This window comes from Aotus nancymaae, unplaced genomic scaffold, assembly GCF_030222135.1.
Source record: "Aotus nancymaae isolate 86718 unplaced genomic scaffold, 86718_ANA_hifiasm-v0.15.2.pri h1tg000019l, whole genome shotgun sequence".
In the NCBI taxonomy this organism is placed as follows: domain Eukaryota; kingdom Metazoa; phylum Chordata; class Mammalia; order Primates; family Aotidae; genus Aotus; species Aotus nancymaae.
In genome coordinates this window covers 33,694,173-33,718,752 of record NW_026988431.1, presented here as the reverse complement: position 1 = coordinate 33,718,752, position 24,580 = coordinate 33,694,173, and the positions used below count along the sequence as shown (strand labels likewise).

Here is a 24,580-nt window from a genome sequence, read left to right as displayed (position 1 = left end):
TGGTTGTTGCTTGATTATATGCTAAATAAAGGGTGGATTTTTCATAACTCCTGTTTTTAGACCATATAGGGTAATTTCCTTACATTGCCATGGCATTTGTAAACTATCATGGCACTGATGGGAGTGTAGCAGTGAGGAAGACCAGAGGTCACTCTCATCTCCATCTTGGTTTTGGTGGGATTTGGCTGGCTTCTTTACCGTAACCTGTTGTATCAGCCAGGTCTTTATGACTGGTATCTTGCGACCTCCTCGCTCATCCTGTCAGTGACTTAGAATGCCTAACTGTCTGGGAATGCAGCCCAGTAGGTCTCAGCCTTATTTTACCCAGCCCCTATTCAAAATGGAGTTGCTGGGTTTCAACGCCTCTGACTCTGGTGCGATCTTGTTTCACTGCAATTTCCATCTCGCAGGCCGCAAGCGATCCTCCTACCTCAGCTCCCAGAGTATCTGGGACTAAAGGCGAATACCACCACGCCCAACTAATTTTTGTATTTTTTGAAATGGGGTTTCACCATGTTGTCCAGTCTTGAACTCCTGAGCTCAAGCTATCCACCCACCTGAGCTTCCCAAAGTGCTGGCATTATAGGCGTGAACCACCTCACCCGGCCAACGTGTAAGTCATGATTGTGTAAGAGGAACAACATTTATCTCCCCTTGATCTGTCTAGGGAACTGAAGACTAGGGAAGTCATTTCACATTTCACTCATATCCTCACCCTTTCAGATTGTGCAATCCAGGTTTTTGTTTTTGAGACCCATACTATACTTGCAAGCTCCCCCATTCATTTGCATAGGTATTTCAAGACTGCTGTAGACCTGTGAGCTCTGCTTGATTTAACTATCAAAACCTGGTGCCAAACAAACACCACACTCCCTGAAGTAAGTCAGCTCTTTGGTTTGCTCTTTTCTTAAAGGAAAAAGGCTGTGACAGAGCCCTTTTTTAAGAGCTAAAGTAATTCCCTTTGAAGTTAGGGTTTGTTTTGCCAGTATAAGGCCTTCTGAGCTCCCTAAGGCGCTGTACTTAGACTCTCCACCAAATATGTAGCTATGAATGAATGCGGGTGAAAGTGCAGATGGGCCACTGGTGTTCGAATTTAGATATTTCTGCCTTTGACTCCTTAATGGGCCAGAAAATTCTTGATTCAAGGTGTTCAAGGTAGCAGATTATGTAAATGTTAGTTTAATTATATTATCTTCCTTAAACATAAAAACAGGTTAAATTGTAGTCTAGGGTGGCTTGTCCACCACAACAAACAGGGCAGCACGTTTGTTGATGAATAGCTCACATTCCACAAAGCAGAGTCACTTCTAAACCCCTTGGGAACCAGGGATACAATCTTTGATCTACCTAACTTCACATACCAATGCTAATTGGATTTTAAAGTATCTCATTTATTTATTTACTTATTTATTCATTTATTTTTCTGAACCAGAGTCTCGCCCCAGTCACACAGGCTGGAGTGCAATGGCGAGATCTCGGCTCACTGCAACCTCTGCCTCCTGAGTTCAAGCAATTCTGCCTCAGCCTGCTGAGTAGCTGGGATTACAGGTACGTGCCACCATGCCTGGCTAATTTTTTTGTATCTTTAGTAGAGACAGTGTTTCACCATGCTGGCCATTAGTAGAGACAGTGTTTCACCATGCTGGCCAGGCTGGTCTCAAACTCCTGACCTCGTGATCTACCCGCCTCAGGCTCCCAAAGTGCTGGGATTACAGGCGTGAGCCAATGTGCCTGGCTGTGTCTGATTTATTATTTCTCAACAGCAACATATTTCTTTAGTGAATGACACTATTCTAGAGTCATAAGTTAATAGGATTGAAGACTAATTGCACTTAACATACAGTGTGATGGAGGCTGGGCACAGTGCCTCACACCTGTAATCCCAGCACTTTGGGAGGCTGAGGCTGGCCAATCACTTGAGTTTAGGAGTTTGAGACCATCCTGGGCAACATGCTGAAACCCTATCTCTACAAAAACATACAAAAATTAGCCGAGATTGCACCACTGCACTCCAGCCTGGGTTACAGAGTGAGACCCTGTCTCAAAAAGAAAAAAAGGCCAGCCGTGGTGGCTTATGCCTATAATCCCAGCACTTTGTGAAGCCAGGAGTTCTAGACCAGACTGGGCAGCACCGTGGAAACCCCTGTCTCTACAAAAAATACAAAAATTAGCCGGGCATGGTAGCTTATGCTTGTAGTTCCAGCTACTTCAGTGGCTGAGGCAGGAAGACTGCTTCAGCCCAGGAGGTGGAGGTTGCAGTGAGCCAAGATCACACCACTGCACTCCAACCAGGGTGACACAGTTTTGTTTCATCTCAACAAAACAAAACAAATACAATATGATGGCATTTTCGATTTGTAAGGGTACTTCCTGCCTTTCCCTGAGGCTACTTCCTACCCTTCAAGTGCCCTCACTGCCATACTGACTCCCTCCTCACCAGGCTCCACCCCTTCCTCTCTTGCTTTTTTTTTTAGGTGGAGTCTCCCTCTGTCACCCAGGCTGAAGTGTAATGGTGAGATCTCAGCTCACTGCAACCTCCACCTCTCCAGTTCAAGAGATTCTCCTGCCTCAGTCTTCCCAGTATCTGGGATTACAGGCATGTGCCACCACACCTGGCTAATTTTTGTATTTTTAGTAGAGACGGGGTTTTGCCATGTTGGCCAGGCTGGTCTTGAACTCCTTACCTCAGGTGATTCACCTGCCTCGGCCTCCCAAAGTGCTGAGATTACAGGCATGAATTACTGCGCCGGGCCGGTCTCTCCTGCTTTTTGCCTCTCCTTTTTTAATGATGGTCATAGCTCACTAAATTACAACCCTTTTATGTGTTTTCCTTTCTGTGTGTATATATGTACATATACATACTGAATATATAAATGGACATGATCAAAATTTCAAATAGCATAAAATAACCATAAAAATTGAATCTCCCTTCCATCTTTCTTTCCCAGCCTCTAGTTTTCCTTCTTTCAGACAACTGTTAGTTTCTTGTGTTTTTCTGTTGAAAATCTCCAGCAACTTTCTTTACTGTTCTGCATCATACCTATTTCATTAAACAATATTTTAGAGATTGTTTCATATCAGTTCATATAGAAATGCCTCATGTTTTTTCTTTGTTGACGTTCTCTCACAAGATTGCAAGCCTTATTCTTCTTTTTCTTTTTAAGAGACGGCGTTTCACCACGTTGGCCAGGCTGGTCTGGAACTCTTGACCTCAGGTGATCCACTCATCTTGGCCTCCCAAAATGCTGGGATTACAGGCGTGAGCCACCACGCCCGGCCTGCAAGCCTTATTCTTTTTAAAGTTGCATAATACCACATAATTCAGCTATAATCTCTCTCTTTATGTGTGTGTGGTTTATATCAATGTAATATATGTATGTATATATATTCGTGTGTGTGTATGTGTGCTTTATCAAATTTTCCTTTAAAACATTGTATATCTCTTAGTTTGCTTACCAGGAGAATACGTCTAATCCCCCTGAGTCCCAATGCCTAGCTTTTTCTCTTTTTCTTTTTTTATATTTTAAAATATTTTATAAAGAAAAGGTCTTATTATGTTTCCCAGGCTGATATCGAACTCCCAAGCTCAAGTAATCCTCCTGCCTTGGCCTCCTTTAGTGCCAGGATTACAGGCTTGAGCCACCACACCTGGGCTTCTCTCCCTTCTCAGAATGTCCTTCTTGTTTCCTACAGCTTCTAGCCCTACAAATTGTACATTGGTGTAGCTCAACACCGAACACTTTTCTAAAAATCATGGATAAAAATGCACATAGGGGCCTGTAATCCCAGCACTTTGGGAGGCTGAGGTGGGTGGAGTGCTTGAGCTCAGGAGTTTGAGACCAACCTGGCCAACATATCGAAACCTTTTCTCTACTGAAAATACAAAAATTAGCCAAGCATGGTGGGTGGGTGCCTGTAATCCCAGCTACTAGGGAGGCTGAGGCAAGAGAATCACTTGAACCCAGGAGGTGGAGTTTACAGTGAGCCAAGATCATGCCACTGCACTTCAACCTGGTAACAGAGCATGACTCCGTTTTCAAAAAAAAGAAAAAATTAGCTGTGAGTGTGTTGGCAGGTGCCTGTGGTTCTAGCTATTCAGGAGGCTGAGGTGGGAGGATCAGTTCAGCCTGGGAGGTTGAGGATGTAGTGAGCCATGATTGCGCCACTGCACTCCAACCTGGATGATAGAGCAAGACCCTCTTTCTCTACAAAGAAAAAAAAAAAGTACATGGAACAGAGTACTTTGTTCTTCAAAAGAAAAACTTACTGGGCACGTTAGCGTGCACGTGTAGTTCTAACTACTTCGGAAGCTAGGACAAAAGATTTGCTTGAGGCCAGGAATTTAAATCTATCCAGACAGGCAACATGGCAAATGAGACCATTCGTTCTTAGACCAGGCTATATATAGGGGAGCATTCCAACCCTCAAGTTGCTGAATCCACTGAGAGACAGGCAGGAAAACCAGTCATTTCCCCACAGTGAAGTGAGAGTTTTGTAGTGGATTTCTGGTTCCTAAAGGAGTATGGGGAGTCCAGCAATCAGGAGGAGGTGAAATTGAAGCTGAGGCCTTGAAGAAGCGCTGACTAACATAATAAGGCAGATGTGGCTTGGACCATGGAGGGGTGGTAGGGAAGATTTCAAAAGCTGAGCCTGAATCCTCCCAGGCCGTCAACGACAGAGTCAATATTCCAAAGGGAGGAAGTCAGAAAGGATGTCACCAGGCAGGATAAATCTTCCTTCCGGTTCCTACAAGAATACTGATTCTTCTCACAAACCTACCAAGGTTCTATCCATCCCAGCAGCCCAGGAATGGTTCCTCAGTATTCCTAAAGATTTTCCACTTGTTTGGGAATGTTGATATAACCAGTACTTGGGAACCTAAGATGCATAGCAAGGCTATTTTAGCCAGTCCTAACGAGCAACTGGCAGGCATTTCAGCAAAGTTAGGAGCCTGAAAGACCTGCATAACTGGCCTTGCACAGTGGCTCACACCTGTAATCCTAGCACTTTGGGAGGCTGAGGCGGGTAGATCACCTGATGTCAGGCGTTCGAGACCAGCCTGGCCAACATGGTGAAAGCCGGTCTCTGCTAAAATTGCAAAAACTAGCCAGGCGTGGTGGCATGCACCTGTAATCCAGCTCCTCGAGAGGCTGAGGCAGGAGAACTGCTTGAACCTGGGAGGTAGAGGTTGCAGTGACTCAAGAGCACCATTGCACTCTAGCCTGGGGGACAAGAGCGAGACTTCCTCTCAAAAAAAAAAAAAAAAAAAAAAAATCTGCATACCAGCTGTCTCTATGAACGTGGGCAAGCCTGTTAACTTCTCTGGGCCTCAGTTTTCCTCAGCTATATAAAATTCATTCAGACCAGGTATAATGGCTCATGCCTGTAATTCCAGCAATTTTCGAGTCTGAGATGGGAGGATCACTTGAGCCCAGGAATTTGAGACCAGCCTGGCTAACATAACAAGACCCTCTCTCTACAATAAATAAACATAATTAGCCAGATGTGATGCACATGTGGTCCCAGCTACTTGAGAGGCTCAGGTGGGAGGATTGCTTGAGCCCCAGAAGTTGAAGCTGCAATGAGCCATGATCACACCATTGCACTCCAGCCTGGGCATCAGAGCAAGACTCCATACCTAAAAAAAATGTATTCATTCAAGAATATCTGCTGCCATGCATGGTAGCTCACACCTATAATCCCAACACTTTGGGAGGCCAAGGTGGGAGGATCACTTGAGCCCAGGAGTTCAAGACCAGCCTGGGCAATATAGGGAGACTTTGTCTCTACAAAAAATAAAAATAAAAAATAAACAAATAAAAAATTAGCCAAGTGTGGTGGTGTGCACCTGTGTTCCCAGCTACTTTGGAGGCTGAGGTGGGAGGACGGCTTGAGGCCAAAAGGTTGAGGGTGCAGTGATCTGTGATCATGCCACTGCATTCCTGCCTGGTCAATAGAAAGAGACACTATCTACAAAAAAAAGAATATTTACCAAGCATCTACTATTTGTCAGGCACTAATCTTGGTCCTGGGGAGGCAGTAGATAAAAGACAAATATGAGGAGACTGGATAGTTTGATTGATCCCAGATAGCTTTTTTTTTTTTTTTTGAGACGGAGTTTCGCTCTTGTTACCCAGGCTGGAGTGCAATGGCGCGATCTCGGCTCACCACAACCTCCGCCTCCTGGGTTCAGGCAATTCTCCTGCCTCAGCCTCCTGAGTAGCTGGGATTACAGGCACGCGCCACCATGCCCAGCTAATTTTTTGTATTTTTAGTAGAGACGGGGTTTCACCATGTTGACCAGGATGGTCTCGATCTCTTGACCTCGTGATCCACCGGCCTCGGCCTCCCAAAGTGCTGGGATTACAGGCTTGAGCCACCGCGCCCGGCAGCTTTTTTTTTTTTGAGATGGAATTTTGCTCTTGTTGCCCAGGCTAGAGCACAGTGGTGCAATCTCAGCTTACCGCAACCTCGCCTCCAGTGTTCAAGCAATTCTACTGCCTCAGCCTCCCAGGTAGCTGGGATTACAGGTCTGTGCCACCACGCCAGACTAATTTTTGTATTTTTAGTAAAAATGGGGTTTCATTACGTTGGTCAGGCTGGTCTCAAACCCTTGACCTCAGGTGATCCACACACCTCGAACTCCCAAAGTGCTGGGATTACAGGCATGATCCACCATGCCCGGCTTTTATTTTTTGAGACAGAGTCTCACTCTATTGCCCAGGCTGGAGTGCACTGGCAGGATCTCGACTCACTGGAACCACTGCTTCTGGGTTCAATCAATTCTCATGGCTCAGCCTTCCAAGTAGCTGGAACTATAGATGCGTGCCACCATGCCTGGGTAATTTTTTGTATTTTTTTGGTAGCTCAGTTACTCTGGAGCCTGAGGCAGGAGAATCGCTTGAACCCAGGAGGCGGAAGTGGCTGTGAGCAGAGTTTGCACCACTGCACTCCAGAGGGAGTTTTGCTCGTTGCCCAGGCAGGAGTGCAGTGGCACGATCTCGGCTCACTGAAACCTCTGCCTCCCGGGTTCAAGTGATTCTCCTGCCTTAACCTCCCCAGTAGCTGCAATTACAGGCATGCGCCTGTTGTTGGGTATGGTGGCTCATGCCTGTAATCCCAGCACTTTGGGAGGCTGAGGTGGGTGGATCGCTTGAGCCCAGGAGTTCTGAATCAGCCTGGCCCCATAGTGAGACCCTATCTGTACAAAACATAAAAACAAAATTTGCCAGGCTTGGTGGTGCGGGCCTCTAGTCCCAGGTACTCTGGAGGCTGACATGAGAATCGATTGAACCTGGGAGGTGGAGGTTGCAGTGAACCGAGATCATGCCACTGCACTCTAGCCTGGGCAGCAGAGTGAAACTCTGTCGGGGAAAGGGGAAAAAGCAGAGACACAATAGATGGAATAGAACTAAAGAAAAATATGGTAAACACATTATATCTCTTTTGCAAAAAAATAATTTAAAAATTTCTCAAGGGATCCCCTCGCCTTGGCCCCCCAAAATGCTAGGATTGCAGATGTGAGCCACCATGCCTGGCCAACATATTATATCTCTAACATAAAATAGGTTCTATAAATGGGCTTTTATTTATTTATTTATTTATTTTTGAGATGGAGTCTTGCTCTGTCGCCCAGGCTGGAGTGCAGTGGCACGATCTCAGCTCACTGCAACCTCTGCCTCCTGGGTTCAAGCGATTCTCCCGTTTCAGCCTCCCGAGTAGCTGGGATCACAGGCCTGCGCCACCACACCTCGCTAATTTTTGTATTTTTAGTAGAGAGGCAGTTTCACCGTGTTGGCTAGGCTGGTCTTGAACTCCCTGCCTCAGCCTCCCAAACTGTTGGGATTACAGGTGTGAGCCACTGCACCCAACCTATGGTGTTTTCTCTTTTTCAAAATATGTCATTGTGATGTCATGCAAAAACTTCAAAATATTTATGTAGGCAAATTTTTTTTTTTTTTTAGACGGAGTTTCGCTCTTGTTACCCAGACTGGAGTGCAATGGCGCGATCTTGGCTCACCACAACCTCTGCCTCCGGGGTTCAAGTGATTCTCCTGCCTCAGCCTCCCCAGTAGCTGCAATTACAGGCACGCACCACCACGCCCGGCTAATTTTGTATTTTTAGTAGAGATGGGATTTCTCCATGTTGGTCAGGCTGGTCTCGAACTGCTGACCTCAGGTGATATGCCCGACTTGGCCTCCCAAAGTGCTGGGATTATAGGTGTGAGCCACCTTGCCTGGCCTACATTAGCACTCTTTAAAAACTTTCTAAGCATGGAGTCCAGATGAAATTAAATAAATTAAAAAAAAAAAGAAAAATAGAACTTTCCTGTAAGTTTTTGTTTTGTAAGTTTTTATACCTTTAATTCTTCTGGAATTTTTTTTCTTTTCAAGACAGATCTTGCTCTGTCTCCCAGGCTGGAGTGCAGTGGAGCTTTCTCGACTCACACCCAGCGTCGCTGGGCTCAAGCGATTCTCCCACCTCAGCCTCCCGAGTAGCTGGGACCACAGGTGCATATCACCACACTCTGGTCAGTTTTGTCAGAGTCTCGCTATATTGCCCAGACTGAGTTTGAACTCCTAGTCTCAAGTGATCTGCCCACCTCAGCCTCCCAAAGTGTTGGGATTACAGGCACGAGCCACTCCCAGCCTCTTCTGGAATTTATTTTTGAATATGGAATGGGTCTTACTTTAACTTAAATGAAAAGTCAAAACTAGGATCATTTCTCAAATAAACTATTGCTTTGTCACTGAATTGATTTGTCACATTTGCTTTTGTTTGTTTGTTTTAGAGACCGGGTTTCTTCAAGTTGGTTAGGCTGGTCTCGAACTCCCAACCTCAGGTGATCCACCTGCCTTGGCCTCCCAAAGTGCTGGGATTACAGGTGTGAGCCACCGCGCCCAGCCTACGTTTGCTTTTTATTAGGTTATACTTCTAGATTTTATCCCTGAGTAATCAACTATTTGTCCAGGCTAATATAGGAGCATTAAGTTAAAATATAGTAACTTTGGAATGAGTTAAAATGTTGGTATTCAGTGAGTTAAATTTAAGTGTCCCACTAGAAAGAGGACTGATATTCGTGCTTGAGGTTAAAGGTATCAAGAGACAAGGTAGGCAAAGAGGGGTAAAGTTTAAGGCTCTGCAGACAAATGTTAGGTGTTGTTATTGCAAAATTGAACAAAGAACAACAATCATGGGCTTGAAAGGCTGGACTTTTCCCTTGAAACGACCATTCACAGTGTAGGACTGAAGGGCTAGCTGTGAGGCAGCCGAACTAGCGCCTTATCCCCACAAAGGGAGTGAAAGACCGGGACGGATAGCGGGAAAAAAAATAAGTGCTGCGCCCAATAATTCAGGAGTCAGTCCACGTCGCAGAACAGAACTGAGGGAGAAGGGCTGGGAAGAAAAGGCCAGTAAGGAACCTAGGAACAGAGGAGTCTTTCGGGAGGAGGTTATGGAGGCCCGGGCAGGTGATGGGTCTCTGTTGAAGACAGCTTGCCGGGGATTCCCTATTCCGCAGTCTTCGGGGAGACGTAAAGAGGTGGGAAAGGCCACGCAACAGAGTAGCAGCCAGGCTGGCAGCGGCAGAGAAATAGGCAGTGCGGCCTCTCCCCACACCCTGCCAGCCCAGCTGCCGCCGCCGCCACCGCGGGGCCCGGGATTGGCCCGAGGGCGGCGCAGGGCGGGGCGGGGGCTGCTGGGATGCCCGCCTGGAAGGCGAGCGCGCGCGCACACGGGTGCGGGTACGGCGGCGGCGCGCGCGTGCTCCGTCGGCCTGTGCGGCGGCTGCGGCGGAGCGGGCCATGGCAGTGGGCGGCGGGAGAGTGTAGTGCTGAACGGGGCAGGCGGGAGGTGATCTAGAGAGGCAGGGATGGGGGCGCCGAAGCGGAGCCGTTGCGGCAGCCTGGGTTGCTGACCGCGGACTAGGAATAGTAGCAGGCGGCGGCGGCGGCGGAGCGACGGGCAGGTGAGTGCGGCCGCACGGGACCCGGATGCGGCGCTGCTGAGGGGCGGCGGGGTCGCGGCGCCGGCTGCGGTGCCCCCGGGCGGGCTGGCGGTGCGCTCTAGCCTGACGCTACCTGCGGCTAGCCTGGTAGCACCGCGCTTCCTGCCAACTTGGAGGATACCCGCCTGCCGGCCGGTGGGGGCGCCTGGCTTGGTTGCGGCCCGTCCGGGGCTCTCCAAGGTGAGTGGCGGCCCCCGGCCCCCGGACGGCTGAGACGCTGCCGGGCGTCCCGGGCCGCTGACGCTTTCGTTCCCGTTCCTGAGGGACGCCTCTGTGGAGAAACGGCGTCCTCACGCCCCGCGTCTGTGGGGATACGTCCGGAGCTTCCCGACCCCCAGGTGCTTTTTTGCGCAGAAGAGTATTCCAGGGGCGGGGACCTTGGGCTAAGTTACGGACATGTTTTCGAATCCCAACGCCGCTGCTGACCAGTCCTAGGGCCCTGGGCCAAAATATCCTGATGTGTTAAATGGAAATAATAATACATACACCATAGGGTTGTTGTGAGGTGAGGCATAACTGAACAAGTGCGAAGTAAATGATATCCCTGCTGCAGCATCTCGTGTTAGCTATTATTGCTAATTACCGGCTGCAGGCGTGCATTTGGGGGCACATCCATTTCCGAACTGCTCTGGTGTTGCAATAACCGATACTGGAGTTGCTTAATATTGAGCCTGTTACCTCTCAGTGGCCAAAATAGAATCTTACAGTCTCTTACTAGAATCCTGGAGTCTTTTCCTGCAGGAGCTGAATTGGAAGCCTGTCTCAGGTACTCAGTGGGAATTACTGCTGAAATGAAAGCAAGCGAATTCGGGATTCGCTTAGGATGAAAGATGGTGGGACATAAACTTGAAGTGCTTTACTGTTTCATCTCAAGTGACACTTGAACTCTGTCACTTGTTACAGAGTATAAACACATGTAGAGTATGGAAACAGACTCTTTTTTCTGCATTGCTACATCCAAAGGGAGTGACAACTGCTTTTGTAAACATCATTGTGGGCAGTGTGAGTGTCTAGTGAAGTCATAATAATTAAATGAGTACTTATTTTGAGGCACTGAATGGATGTTTAGAGCTATGATTCGTAATAAAATTATCTCTGACGAGTCAGAGGTCTCAGCAGTTCATTAATCATTTGGGGATTTTTATGCTACATTGTAAGATTTTATGGTAAAAGCAGAACTATTTAAGTCATAATAATGTAGCACAGGAAAGGGTGGTCAGATAAGGATCTTAACCCAGTTTCAGAATGCAGGTATGGAAGAAAGTAAACTCTTTTTTCTGGCCAGGCGCGTTGGCTCACGCCTGTAATCCCAGCACTTTGGGAAGCCGAGGCGGACGCATCGCTTGAGCCCAGGAGTTCGACATCAGCTTGAGCAACATGGCGAAACCCCGTCTCTACCCAAAACACCAAAATTAGCCCGGTGTGATGGCGGGCGCCTGTATTCCCTGCTACTCGGGAGGCTGAGACAGGAGAATCCAGCCTGGGCGACAGAGCGATACCCTGTCTCAAAAAAAAGAAAAAAAAAAAAACCTTTTTGAGACAGAGTCTTGCTGCTGCCTTTTTAATTTTTTTATTTTTTGTTGTTTGTTTTTTGAGACAGGGTCTCACTGTCGCCCAGGGTGGAGTACAGTGGCGCCATCTCGTCTCACTGCAACCTCCGCCTCCTGGGTTCAAGCCATCCTGCTTCAGCCTCCCGAGAAGCCAGGACTACGGGCGTGCGCCACCATGCCCGGCTAATTTTTGTACTTTTTGTAGAGACAGGGTTTCGCCATGTTGGCCAGGCTGCTCTTGGACTCCTGGGCTCAAATGATCCGCCCGACTCGGCCTCCCGAAGTGCCAGGATTACAGGCATGAGCCACTGCGACCGACCAAAAGTAAAAATCTTTTTTTTTTTTTTTTTTTTTTTTTTTTGAGACGGAGTTTCGCTCTTGTTACCCAGGCTGGAGTGCAATGGCGCGATCTCGGCTCACTGCAAACTCTGCCTCCTGGGTTCAGGCAATTCTCCTGCCTCAGCCTCCTGAGTAGCTGGGATTACAGGCACGCGCCACCATGCCCATCTAATTTTTTGTATTAGTAGAGACGGGGTTTCACCATGTTGACCAGGATGGTCTCGATCTCTTGACCTCGTGATCCACCCGCCTCGGCCTCCCAAAGTGCTGGGATTACAGGCTTGAGCCACCGCGCCCGGCCTAGTAAAAATCTTAAAGGTTGAAACTTGAATTGTATTTTTTAAAGCCAAAATGATGTAAGAAAGAACAATTTTTTTTTTTTTTTTTGAGACGGAGTTTCGCTCTTGTTACCCAGGCTGGAGTGTAATGGCGCGATCTCGGCTCACCGCAACCTCCGCCTCCTGGGTTCAGGGAATTCTCCTGCTTCAGCCTCCTGAGTAGCTGGGATTACAGGCATGCGCCACCATGCCCAGCTAATTTTTTTTGTATTAGTAGAGACAGGGTTTCACCGTGTTGACCAGGATGGTCTCGATCTCTTGACCTCGTGATACACCCTCCTCGGCCTCCCAAAGTGCTGGGATTACAGACTTGAGCCACCGCGCCCGGCCAGAAACAACAATTTAATTTACACCCCCGATTCACACTCCGAGTCCACCACCTTCTGAGTGTTTTTTAAAAGTGTTGAAAATCGAGTTGGGTACTCAACTCAAAATAAGTACTCATTTAATTATTTTGCATTTATTGTCGTTTTGCACCTCTTGCCTAGCTTTCTTGGTGTTCTTAGAGACTCATCCATAAAGGCTTTTGCTTCAGCTTGCTTTGTGAATGTCAGCAAACTCTATGGAAAAAAGTGAAAAATGAACACTGTAGTCTAAATTATGTTCTTCCTTGATATTTATTTTCCCGGTTGTCTAGTTCAGACTGTTAAACTCTTAACAGAACTACTGCTAGCCACTGTGAAAAGGCTGAGAGTCATAAGTCACCTCTTGGTTTTAGGCCTCGAGCTGGTTAAAAACAGCTGGGGCTATGGGGATGTCACCCAGTCTTAGGGGCCTCCGTTGTTTTATTTATAGAATTTGGATGACTGTGTAGTGGGCAGGGGGTGGTTGTGGTGGTATACTAGAGAATCACATTATATAAAGGAACCTTCTATGATACTAGAGTTTTAGGGCTTTCCTTCTCTTTACTCTCTTTGACTTTTCCTTTTCTAATGCCCCAGGGCTTCCAGCCTGTTCCTATTCCTTTCTCTTACCTGTATATATTCTTTCTGAGTCATTCCATGTTGGCCTATGGTTTATTTATTTATTGTTTTTAGTAGAGAAACTAAAAATAAGTAAATTGTTGTCAATTGCTGTTGACTCTCAGATTTTTAACTCCAGTTCTGAACTTCAGACTTCTCTGCCTATATGATATCTTAATTTCATCTGTTTTTAGAGTTCTTTCTTTCTTTCTTTTTTTTTGAGAGGGAGTTTCACTCTTGTTGCCCAGGCTGGAGTACAGTGGTACAGTCTCGGCTCACCAACCTCCACCTCCTACGTTTAAGCGATTCTCCTGCCTTAGCCTCCCAAGTAGTTGGGATTACAGGTATGTACCACCATGCCTAGCTAATTTTGTATTTTTAGTAGAGGTAGGGTTTTTCCATGTTGGTCAGGCTGGTCTTAAACTCCCGACCTCAGGTGATCCGCCCACCTCGACCTCCCAAAGTGCTGGGATTACAGGCGTGAGCCACTACTCCCGGCCAAGGCATCTTTCAGTGTAACAGGTTCACATGGAGCTCTGAATTTCTGTTCCTATTCCTTCCCTAGCCGTTTGTTTTGTTTTTTTGTTTTTTGAGATGGAGTCTTGGTCTGTTGCCAGGCTGGAGTGCAGTGGCGCAATCTCAGCTCACTGCAACCTCCACCTTCCGGGTTCAAGCCATCCTCCTGCCTCAGCCTTCCAAGTAGCTGGGCGTACAGGCACATACCACCATGCCCAGCTAATTTTTTGTATTTTTAGTAGAGATGGGCTTTCACCATTTTGGCCAGGATGTTCTCGATCTCTTGACCTCGTGATCCGCCTGCCTTGGCCTCCCAAAGTGCTGGGATTACAGGCGTGAACCACCACACCTGGCCTTTTTTTTTTTTTTTTTTTTTTTTAAGACGGAGTCTCACTGTTTTGCACAGGCTGGAGTGCAGTGGCATGATTTCAGCTCACTGCAGCCTTCACCTCCATGGTTCAAGTGATTCTCCTGCCTCAGCCTCCTGAGTGGCTGGGATTACAGGCACTCGCCACCATGCCCAGCTAATTTTTGTATTTTTGGTAGAGATGTGGGGTTTTACCACGTTGGTCAGGCTGGTCTTGAATTCCTGACCTTGTGATCCGCTTGCCTCGGCCTCCCAAAGAGCTGGGATTACAGGCTTGAGCCACTGTGCCTGGCCAGCAGTTTTCTTCCCCCGCCACTGCCACCCCCAGACAGAGTCTTACTCTGGACTGCAGTGGTGTGATCTCAGCTCACTGTGACCTCAGCCTCCTGGGTTCAAGCAGATTCTCCTGTCTTAGTCTCCTGAGTAGTTAAGATTACAGGTGCATGCCACCACACCCAGCTAACCCTAGTAGTTTTCATGTTATAATAGCACCCCTCTGCCATCCTGCTTGTGTGTAAAATCTAGTGGTCATGTTTAATTCATCTGTTTGTCTCATCCTCCCTCACTCTACACACAGCCAGTCCTTGAGCAAACTCTGAATTTTACCTCCAAAATATATCCCAAATATGTTTATTTCATTTTATTTTTATTACCACCACCCTGCTTCTTCCTGGCTGGTACCTTCCTAACTGGTCCCTTGTTCTATTCTTACTCTGTTTTTCACACAGCAATCAGAATGATTTTTACTTATTCTCCTGTTCCAGTGGATTTTCATTACACTAAGAAGTAAATCCAAACTTCATCTGCATATCGGCAAATTATTGTTTGTTTATTTTAATTTTATTTTTAAAATAGAGAGGGGATCTTGCTATTTTGCCCAGGGGTCTTGACCTCTTAGGCTCAAGCAATCCACCTACCTCAGCCTTTATTTTTTTTTTGTTACATTTTCTTTTATCTGTCAGAATCTGTTTGAGTGCTAAACTAAAATTAAAATAAAAAAATTTAGCCAGGCAAGGTGACTCAACGCCTATAATCCCAGCACTTTGGGAGGCCAAGGTGGGTGGATCACCTGAGGTCAGGAGTTTAAGACCAGCCTAGCCAACATGGTGAAACCCCATCTCTACTAAAAATACAAAAAAAAAATTAGCAAGGCATGGTGGCATGTGCCTGTAATCCCAGCTACTCAGGAGGCTGAGGCAGGAGAATCACTTGAATCCAGGAGGCAGAGGTTGCAATGAGCTGAGATTATACCATTGCACTCCAGCCTGCACAAAAAGAGTGAAACTCTGTTTCAGGAGAAAAAAAAAAACTTTTTTAGAGGTGGGGTGTCCTTATGTTGCCCAAGCTGGAGTTCAGCGGTCATTCACAGGTGAGATAGCTCATAATGCACTACAGCCTTGAATTCCTGGTCTCAAGTGATCCTCCTGCCTTAGCCTCCTCAGTAGCTTTAGGCATACTCCACCTCTCCCAGCTTGCTTATTTTCTTGTTCATTTGTTTATGGTCTTTTTCCTCCAACATATTATGTGCTCCATGATGGCAGGGACCTTGTCTTCCCTGGAGTATTCTCAGGAACCAGAAGAATGCCTAGAAAATTTAATTAATGTTGAACCAGAAGAATGCCTAGAATATTTAATTAATGTTGAATGAATAAATATAGAAATGAAATTAGTTATAAAATCTTCTGATTGAGGGCCGGGCGCGGTGGCTCACGCCTATAATCCCAGCACTTTGGGAGGCCAGGGCGGGTGGATCACGAGGTCAAGAGATCAAGACCATCCTGGTCAACAAGGTGAAACCCCGTCTCTACTAAAAAATACAAAAATTAGCTGGGCATGGTGGTGCATGCCTGCAGTCCCAGCTACTCAGGAGGCTGAGGCAGGAGAATTGCTTGAACCCAGGAGGCGGAGGTTGCGGTGAGCCGAGATCGCGCCATTGCACTCCAGCCTGGATAACAAGAGCGAAACTCCGTCTCAAAAAAAAAAAAAAAAAAGTAATGATTTTAAAAGCTAATAATTTAAAATTGCCGCATGCAAACAAAACAAAACCAAAACAAAAAAAAAAACCCAAATGGTCCATAAGACATTCTCCTTTTCTTCTGAAAGGTTTATAGTGCATTATTGTCATTAACCACTCATTTACTATTAAACCTAAATGGCCGATTGAAACAAACAGTTCTGAAGTTGTTCTTCCACCACTGGTTAAGACTAGAGTGGCAGGTATTAGGGATAATACTCTCTCTGCCTTCTGAGCTTTCTGGGCAGACTTGGTGATCTTGCCAGCTTCTGCAACCTTCTTGTCCACTGCTTTAATGGCATCCGCAGCAACTGTCTGTTTCATATCATGAGCAGCAAAGTGACCCAGAGGAGGATAGTCCTGGAAGCTCTCAACACACACAGCCTTGCCAGGAGCCATATCAACTGTGGCAGCATCACCAGACTAAAAGAATTTAGGGCCATCTTCCAGCTTCTTACCAGAATGGTGATCAATCTTTTTCCTTCAGGTTAGCAAACTTGCAAGTAATGTGAGCTGTGTGACAATCCAGTACAGTGGCATAGCCAGCACTTATTTGTCCTGGATGGTTCAGGGTAATCACCTGAGCATTGAAGCCAACTGCATTGCTTCCATTGGTGGATCATTTTTGCTGTCACGAGCAACGTTGCCATGATGAACATCTTTGGCAGACACATTCTTGACATTGAAGCCCACATTATCCGCGGGAAGAGCTTTACCCAAAGCTTCATGGTGCGTTTCAGCAGACTGCTTCAGTTGTAACATTGACTGGAGCAAAGATGAACACCATCCCGGGTATGAGAACACCAGTTTCCGCTTGGCCTGTAGGCACAGTACCCATAACCACCAGTTTTGTAGACATCCTGGAGAGGCAGATGCAAGGGTTTGTCAGTTGGATGAGTTGGTGGTAGGATGCGGTCCAGAGCTTTGAGCAGCATGCTTCTCCTGGCATTGCCATCTTTATGGGTGACTTTGTATCCCATGAACCAAGGCATGTGAGCACTTGGCTTCAGCATGTCATCACCATTCCCACCAGAAATTGGCACAAATGCTATCGTGTTGGGATTGTAGCCAATTTTCTTAATGTGAGTGCTGACTTCCTTAATGATTTCCTCATATCTCTTTTGGCTGTAGGGTGGCTCAGTGGCATCCATTTTGTTAACACCAACAGTTAGTTGCTTCATACTCAGCATATAAGCCAGAAGGGCATGCTGACAGGTCTGCCCATTTTTGAAGATACCAGCTTCAAATTCTCCAGCTCCAGCAGCAACAATCAGACAGCACAGTCAGCATGAGATGTCCCTCTAATCATGTTATTGGTAAAGTCTTTGTCTCCTGGAATATCAATGATAGTCACGTAATACTTGCTGTTCTCATATTTCCATAGGGGGATATCAATGGTGATACCATGTTTATGCTCAGCTTTCAGTTTATCTAAGACCCAGGCATACTTGAAGGAGTCCTTTCCCATCTCAGTAGTTGCCTTCTCAAATCTTTTTTTTGACAGGGTCTCACTCTGTCACACAGATTGGAGTACAGTGGTGCAGTCATGGCCCACTACATCCTTGACCTCCCCAGGCTCAAGTGATCCTTCCAACCTCCCGAGTAGCTGGTAGTACGGGTGTGCCCAGCCAATTTTTTTTTTTTTTTGGTATTTTGTAGAGGCAGGGTTTTACTATGTTGCCCAGGCTGGTCTCAAACTCCTGAGCTCAAGTGATCTGCCTGCCTTGGCCTCCCAAAGTGCTGGGATTACAGGTGTGAGTCCTGGCACCCAGCCCAGGGTCTTTCCTTTTGTGATACTTTTCTTTCAAGAATGTATCTTCTCTGTCTGTCTGTCTGTCTGTCAATCATCTCCCTCCTTCCCTCCCTCCCTCCTTTCCTTCCTTCCTTCCTTCCTTTCTTCTGTTGGAGTCTCGCTCTGTCGCCAGGCTGGAGTGCAGTGGCCTGATCTCAGCTCACTGCAACCTCTGCCTCCCAGGTTCACTCGATTCTCCTGCCTTGGCCTCCTGTGTAGCTGGGACTACAGACATGCACCACCATGCTAATTTTTGTATTTTTAGTTGAGACGGGGTTTCACCCTGTTGGCTAGGATGGTCTCAATTTCCTGACTTCGTGATCCACCTGCCTCAGCCTTCCAAAGTGCTAGGATTACAGGTGTGAGCTACCGCACCTGGCCTTTTTTTTTTTTTTTTAAAACAGAGTTTTACTCTTGTTCCCCAGGCTGGAGTGCAATGGTGCCATCTTGGCTCACCTCAACCTCTGCCTCCTGGGTTCAAGTGATTCTCCTGCCTCAGCCTCCCAAGTAGCTGGGATTACAGGCATGTCTCACCATGCCAGGCTAATTTTATATTTTTAGTACAGAGGGGTTTCTCCATGTTGGTCAGGCTGGTCTTGAACTCCTGACCTCAGGTGATCTGCCTGTCTCAGCCTTCCAATCCCAAGTGCTGGGATTACAGGCATGAGCCACTGCATCTGGCTATATCTCCTTATTTTCTTATAATATCTCTTCAGATATTTAGCAGATCACCTGAGGTTGACCCTTTAACTGGGAGTAGCTTACTGCTAGAATCAAGAATCAACAGTCATCTCCTTTACTATAATATTGCTAGAGGTAGGTCTGCAGCTCAGAATTCTCCATAGTGCAAACCCAAGAAGGACAGCATCCCTAGTCCTGTAGTTTGTGGTCTTCTGCTGCTTCAGGCATTTGGGAGACTACCAGGCAAATGCTGATATGCCCTCAAGGGAAATGTGATCCTGATTATCCATGCCTGCAGGGGGAGGATTATATGGATTAAAATAAATCCATAGGTAATCCAAAGGCTTTATTTTAAACTAGTTTAACCACATTCCTGACCACCGTTTTTTCTTGCATTTCTAATAACTAATTTATAATAATTACTGATTTCACATTTATCTCCTTCTTCTGCCATTTAGAAGTAATGGCAGTTGTAAAGTTGAGAAAAGATAGAGAAGGAGTTAGATCATCAACCAGCAGATGATTTGGTGTTAACAGGGTAGTTTGACTACAATGCTTGCTAGACCTTGAAGACCTGAATTCCATGAATTCCTTACCTGCTGAGTCATTGGAAGGAACTTGAGGTAACTGTCAACAAGAGGTCAAAATCAATTTTGATACATTTATACTTTACTTCCTTAAATGATTGAGCTTTTGTGATTTAAGTAATCAGTATTTCAGATTATCAGAATTATAAATTTAATCCAATTTGAAGTTTTTTACTGTTTATTTAATAAGTTAGCCTATTGGTAGTTTTTATAGGAATTAAATAACTTGATGACCTGCCATTTGAAATATGAGGTGCTTTTTTTTGTAGCTAGTCTACTACTACATCTGACAAGTTACTTGTACATAGTTGCACAATAACTATTTTAAACCATCATATTTCATTAAATAGTTGAAGAATGATCACTTAAAATTGTTTATTCTTGATTTAGTATAGGTCTTCTGTTTATTTTTATTTATTTTTTTTTAGGGATGGGTACTTGCTATGTTGTCCAGGCTAGCCTAGAACTCCTGGGCTCAAACGATCCTCCAACCTCAGCCTTCTGAGTAGCTGGGACTATGGGTGGTGATGTATCTAGATGCTATTAAAATCAGTGTTTTCTTCTAGCTTTATAAACCATTACAAATTGCTACCATTATGTTAACTGAACAGAAATGTTATTTGTTAACTAAAATGTGTCTCTGCAGATATATGTATAATAATAATAATAAGTATTATTTTTGTGACGTAGTCTCGCTCTTTCACCCAGGCTGGAGTGCAGTGGCGCGATGTTGGCTCACTGCAACCTCTGCCTCCTGGGTTCAAGTGATTCTCCTGCCTCAGCCTCCCGAGTAGCTGGGATTACAGGCACGCACCACCACACCTGGCTAATTTTTGTATTTTTAGTAAAGATGAGGTTTTACTATCTTGAATAATTTTACAGGCACATGCCACTGCACCCAGGCTATTATGATTTTTTTCTAACTGAGGAGCTTCTGGGCTTTAGGTCTTCATTCTGCTTATAAGTATTGTCTAATATCTCCATAATTTGTACATAATGGTCCAGTACTCATGCTTTTCTACCTTTTAATTGCCTATCTTCATCATTTTCAAAGCCTAAGCTAGCCATATATTATATATTTGTTTATAGTTGTCTGTGATTTTTTCCAGATATCAAACATCATTTCACTTATAACTAATGAAGAATTCATTGTCTTTGAATCAGTGGTTTCTTTAATTCTGTAAAGATGGTGTTGTTTTTTAGTAGCGACAGGGTCTTGTGTCATCCAGGCTGGAGTGCAGTGGCATGATCATAGCTCACTATAACCTGGAAGTCCTGGGCTCAAGTGATCCTCCCATCACAGCCTCCTCAGTAGCTAGGACTCTAGGCTTGCAGCACTATGCCTGACCATTAATTCTTTTATATTTTTCTTGAGACAGAGTCTTGCTCTGTTGCCCAGGCTAAAGTGCAGTGGCACAAGATCCTCACTCACTGCAACCTCCATCTCCTGGGTTCAGGCATTTCTCCTCAGCTTCCTGAGTAGCTGGGATTACAGGTGCATGCCTCCACACCCGGCTAATTTTTGTATTTTTAGTAGAGATGGGGTTTCACTATTTTGGTCAGGCTGGTCTCTAATGCCTGACCTCAGGTTAGCCACCCGCTTTGGCCTCCCAAAGTGCTGGAATTACCGTCATGAGCTACTCTGCTCAGCCCTGACCATTAAGTCTTTAGTAAGCATTATCCTACATGTATACTCACATGTGTGGAAAATGATGTATGACGAAGGTTATTTGTTGCATTATTGTTTATAACGGCAAAATTCTTGAAGTAACTTAAATGTTTTTCACTAGGGGAATGACTGAAAAAAAAAAAGGACAGGCATAGGGCGCCCATGCTTGGTGGTTAGTGTGTGCAGTCGCAGGTGCGTTGCTCTCTGGTCCAGGCGTGCGGGTGTCGGCCGCAATCTCTGCGTTGGGATGAACCGGGTTCCCGGTGGAAGCAAGGGAACCCAGCTGCAGCAGCCATGGCCAGTACAATGGTAGCAGTTGGACTGACCATTGCAGCTGCAGGATTTGCAGGCCGTTATGTTTTGCAAGCCATGAAGCATATGGAGCCTCAAGTAAAACAAGTTTTTCAAAGTCTACCGAAATCTGCCTTCAGTGGGGGCTATTACAGAGGTGGGTTTGAACCCAAAATGACAAAACGGGAAGCAGCATTAATACTAGGTGTAAGCCCTACTGCCAATAAAGGGAAAATGAGAGATGCTCATCGATGAATTATGCTTTTAAATCATCCTGACAAAGGAGGATCTCCTTATATAGCAGCCAAAATCAATGAAGCTAAAGATTTACTAGAAGGTCAAGCTAAAAAATGAAGTAAATGTATCATGAATTTTAAGTTCATATTAGTTTATGTATGTGAGTATTAACTTTTTATAATAAGATGCCTCAGAGCTACAGTTTTAAAAAATGATTTAGAACAAGTAAATCTCAAAAAAAAAAAAAATAGGACATTCTAGGATTGAATGCCCTGTAGCCATTAAACAGAATGAAGAAAATGGGCCGGACACAGTGGCTCAGACCTGTAATCCCAGCACTCTGGGAGGCCAAACCAGGTGGATTATCTGAGGTCAGGAGTTTGAGACTACCCTGGCCAACATGGTGAAACCCTGTCTCTACTAACAAGTACAAAAATTAGCCAGGTATGGTGCTGCGCACCTGTAATCCCAACTGCTCGGGAGGCTGAGGCAGGAGAATTGCTTGAACCGAGGAGGCGGGGCTTGCAGTGAACTGAAATTGCGCCACTGCACTCCAGCCTGGGTAACAGAGCAAGACTCCATCTCAAATAAATAAATAAATAAACAAACAAACAAACAGAATGAAGAAAGCATTTATGTATTGATATGGAATCATTTTACTACATAAATGATTTAGGTTAAAAAACCACAAAGAGCAGCCGGGCGCAGTGACTCACACCTATAATTCCAGCGCACCTTGGGAGGCCGAGGTGGGTGGATCACCCGAGATCAGGAGTTCAAGATTAGTCTGGCCAACATGGTAAAACTTCATCTCTACTAAAAATAGAAAAATTAGTTGGGCATGGTGGCACACACCTGTAATCCCAGCTACTGGGGAGGCTGAGGCAGGAGAATTGCTTGAACCTGGGAGGAGGAGGTTGCAATGAGCTGAGATCGTGCCATTGCACTCAAGCCTAGCAACAACAGCAAAACTTTATCTCAAAAAAAAAAAAAAAATTAGCCAGGCTTGGTGGCAGGTGCCTATAATCCCAGCTACTTGGGAGGCTGAGGCAGGAGAATTGCTTGAACCCAGGAGGCAGAGGTTGCTGTGAGCTGAGATCACACCATTGCACTCCAGCCCCAACCTGAGCAACAAGAGCAAAACTCTGTCTCAAAAAAAAACCAAAAAAACAAAAAAACCCACAAAGGTGTGGTTGTATTATGTGGGGAATACTATCATTATTATTACATTTATTCTTGTTAATGATAATGTAATGTAATAATATTGTAACAGGAAATCCTGATGTGGTCTGGAGGTTTAGGGTAGGTTTTTTTAGTGGAGGTGATGTTTGAATTGAGATGTGAAAGGGTGAATTATTTAGGTCAGTGGTTCTCATCTGGGTCTGGGACTGATGTTTAGGGACTGTTTCAGAAATGATGTAGGGGATGATTTTAGCTTGTACAATTATTGGGGGATGTATTAGTATTTAGTGTGGAAAGGCCAGTCATGTTAGCCTTAGTAATATAAAGTGCGCAACAGTCTTGTAAAGCAAAGATTTGTTTTGTGTCCTGTAAGATCATCAATTTTCATTTCACATAGGTGAAAACCTATTTATTTTAGTCTGTAACAGTGGATCTCAACTCTGGCTGCACATTAAAATCACTTGAGAAGGTTTTATTGATTGATTGATTGAGATAGAGTATCTCTCTGTTGCTCAGGCTGGAGTGCAGTGGCACAATCTCAGCTTACTGCAGCCTCTGCCTCTGGTTCAAGTGATTCTCCTGCCTCAGCCACCCAAGTAGTTAGGGACTACAGACACTTGTGATCATGCCCAGCTAATTTTTGTATTTTTAGTGAAAATGAGGTTTTGCCATGTTGCCCAGACTAGTCTCGAACTCCTGGTCTCAGGTGATCTGCCCACCGTGGCCTCCCAAAGTGTTGGGATTACAAGTGTGAGCCACCATGCCTGGCCTACTTGGAAAGTTTTCTAAAGATGATGAGGCTGTACCTCATATGAATTACATAGAAATCTTTGAGTTGATACCCTGGCATCAGTATTATTTAAAAATTTTCTTCTTGGCCAGGCTTGATGGCTCATGGCTGTAATCCCAGCACTTTGGGAGGCCGAGGCGGGTGGATCATGAGGTCAGGAGTTCAAGACCAGCCTGGCCAAGATGGTGAAACTCCATCTCTACCAAAAACTACAAAAATTAGTCGAGCACAGTGGCAGGCGCCTGTAATCCCAGCCACTCAGGAGGCTGAGGCAGGGGAATTGCTTGAACCCAGGCGGCAGAGGTTGCAGTGAGCCGAGATTACACCACTGCACTCCAGCCTGGGTGACAGAGTGACTCCGTTTCAAAAAAAAAAGAAATTCCTTCTTATTCTAACGTATAGCCCAGGTTGAAACCATTGGCCTAAGTGCTAACTTCATTTTACACATAAACAAAAGTGGCATGGTTTTAATTTTTTTTCCTTTTTTTTTTTTTTGAGATGGAGTCTTGCTCTGTTGCCCAGGCTGGAGTGCAGTGGTGTGACCTCTGCTCGAAACAACCTCCGCTCGATGCAGCCTCCGCCTCCTGGGTTCAAGCAGTTCTCTGCCTCAGCCTCCCGAGTAGCGGGGACTACAGGCGTATGCCACCACGCCTGGCCAATTTTTGTATTTTTAGGAGAGATGGGGTTTCACCGTCTTGGCCAGGCTGGTCTTGAACTCCTGACCTTGTGATCCGCCTGCCTCAGCCTCCCAAAGTGCTAGGATTACAGGCGTGAGCCACCACACCAGGCAAAAAATGGCATGGTTTTAGTACTCAGTTTTCCCAGAATGCACCTTCTTTGGAGGATATTATGTTTTGGTTTGTTTAGAGCTTTACCAAGAGTTATCTTTTTAAAATTCATGGTTACCATTGGCATATGTCGGTAGTGGTGTTTAATCACCAAGACAATATGTGCCCATCAATCTGCCTTTTTTGTTTGTTTTTTTAAATTAGACTCTCGCTCTTTCACCCAGGCTGGAGTGCAATGGTGCGATCTTGGCTCACTGTAACCTCTACCTCCTGGTTTTAAGCAATTCTCCTACCTCAGCCTCCCAAGTAGGTGGGATTACAGGTTAGGAGTTTGAGACCAGCCTGGGTAGTCTGGTCTCTAGGTAGTGATGTGCCACTACACCTGACTAATTTTGTATTTTTAGTAGAGATGGAGTTTCTTCATGTTGGTCAGTCTGGTCTCGAATTTCTGACGTCAGATGATCCACCCG

The 24,580-nt window shown here is 45.6% G+C and overlaps 1 protein-coding gene and 2 pseudogenes across 2 annotated transcripts in view; 2 read left to right on the top strand and 1 right to left on the bottom strand.

The window, feature by feature from the left end:
- Positions 1-9,353: 9,353 nt before the first annotated feature.
- Positions 9,354-20,787, bottom strand: LOC105716534 (elongation factor 1-alpha 1-like; annotated as a pseudogene).
- Positions 9,822-24,580, top strand: part of PIK3CB (phosphatidylinositol-4,5-bisphosphate 3-kinase catalytic subunit beta) — a 170,471-nt gene continuing 155,712 nt past the window's right edge. For both annotated transcript variants that reach the window (XM_064378740.1, XM_064378741.1), the window contains exon 1: positions 9,822-9,968. The gene's annotated coding sequence lies outside the window, so the exon portion shown is untranslated. The remainder of the gene's footprint in view (positions 9,969-24,580) is intronic.
- LOC105716475 (mitochondrial import inner membrane translocase subunit TIM14-like) lies at positions 21,095-21,957 on the top strand (annotated as a pseudogene).